This window comes from Magallana gigas, chromosome 4, assembly GCF_963853765.1.
Source record: "Magallana gigas chromosome 4, xbMagGiga1.1, whole genome shotgun sequence".
In the NCBI taxonomy this organism is placed as follows: Eukaryota; Metazoa; Mollusca; class Bivalvia; order Ostreida; family Ostreidae; genus Magallana; species Magallana gigas.
The window spans coordinates 39,261,640-39,263,921 of NC_088856.1; positions in this window are offsets into that span (position 1 = coordinate 39,261,640).

The window sequence follows — 2,282 nt, forward strand, 5'->3', positions numbered from 1 at the left end:
TAAATTAGGACACCCTTGTTATTTTTGACATTGCAAAGCGAGATAACTCTTATCATTCTCATCTCATTTTTGTATTGAAAGGCTTCTTAACAAAATGGTACCTATATAAAGCAGCTGGGCAATGAATAACGTATTTACAGTACTGGTTTAATGTACTGTTACATAAATGCAACTTTCGTCGCTCTTCATACATTTACCATGATTTCCATTTAATGAAATTGAATCACTGAATCCAGCATATCGATTATGCATATGTACTAAAAGCATGCAATAAAATGGAAAAGATCATTAGGAGAAAGTCATGCATTCAACACAAATAAATCTATAACTGCACTACAAGTAAGTAAGTAAGTAAATATTTTATTATAGTGACATGTGTATGTCATAAGTATATAGTACAATACAATATTATACATTATCGAATTACACCCGGCCCATTGGACCTATATGTCACTTTGAAATCTTATAATATACAAATATACATTTCTGAGCGCATGAGTTTACTTTGATTTGTACAGATAACTTTGTCTAACTGAATAAATCAAATTGAGATATTTGGCTGTCCGTCTTTGATTATTTTTCATGATGATATTTAAATTGACAGTTTCATCTAGATTTTCATCTAAGTTTATACTATGAAAGAAAGAGATTCTATTATTTTCATAAAATTTGCATTGAAAAATAAAATGTTTTTCATCTTCAATCAAATTGCGTTTGCCTTCTTTTGTTTTCTTTTTAAATAAAATCAAATGACAATAAGTGGATATTTCGCATTAAATTTGGATGCTTTCATTGTGTTATACTAAAATTTATTGAATCACATTTTAAAAGAAAATGACACTTTATAAACTTTAAATCAAATGTCGTTCTGTATTTAAAGTTGTTCAATCGTGTAACTAAAAACTGAGTTTTAATTTGATTTATTTCAAAATTTTACAAATAAAGTATTTATCAAACAATGCGTGAAATTGTACATTTATTGTTGCATGTTAACATTTGAAATGCTATTGGTACTACTAAATGTTTAGATTTGATATTTGTGCCATCGAGGTTTATGAGTTTTTCGTACAGTTTTGAATGTGTATATTCAGGTTCGATATTGAAGTGTTTGTGTTACATTTATATACAATGTAACCATTATGAACTACGATGATCAATCAAGTTTCGTCGAAATTGTTTTTCTCAGCGTTCGGTCGACATCACTTGACATTGCGTTCTTACCATCACTTACGTGTATTAACCTGCAAATTTAAACAGGCTATAACTGTTTAATTATACTATTACTACAAGTGTCACGTGGTCAGTTAACAGTTGAATTATCATAAATTACCTTCTTTTGTGTAATGGATTTATTTAACACTGTCAGTCTTACATGAAATTTAATTCCTTGTTTTAATTTAATATATTTGTTTTCTTAAATTAAAAAAAATGTTTTAAAGTTTATAAATTGAGCCTAAGTACATCCGTAACATTTGCTATGCATCAATATTGTTTGAGTTTTATCTATTCTGAATCACAGTTAGCTCCAAAATAGAATTATAAGTTACCATTGGCTAAACAAGCATGTAATGAAAACAATTTGAGTTTAAAGTTCAATATTTATTAAAGTATACTGTGGTTTATTAAAATATCAATCAAGAATATATCAACAAATATTAAATCTTCAGTAAAATATAACAGAGTTGGATGTGTCTAAGATAAAAAGAAATAATATATTTACAGCGCTAGAAGCAAACCCAATTGATATTCTTTTATGAGCTGTTCATTAAAGACTGTAATAAATAGTTTGCCGTAATTGATTTTCTTTGACGGTATTATTACTTTCATATCTGATACACTACATACAACCGTGCTTTAAAAGCATCAGATTGATAGAGGAATCAAAGCTGCAGCAATAGTTTGGCCTTTCGTGACAGTTTAATATAAGGGTTCAACATTTGCTTCGAAGTATACTGATTTGCTTTCTTTTTTAAGCATGCAATCTTTTCCAGCAAAACCCTTCATTTTTAACTGTATGTAATCTCACCATCTCTAGTATCTGTGCGAAGTTGTATGTAATCTCACCATCTCTAGTATCTGTGCGAAGTTTCTTGCAAATCAACAATTTACTTTTTAGGAGCAAACTCAAAATACAAATGTCTAAACTATAGGAATATATGAAGAAAAAAAAATCTTATTTTTCGGACTTCGAAGCAAAAATATACTACAGTTGTGAATTTCCTCAGATTGTAATATGTATTAATTAGGTATCATTTTCTTTTTAGTTTCTAACAGGATACTCT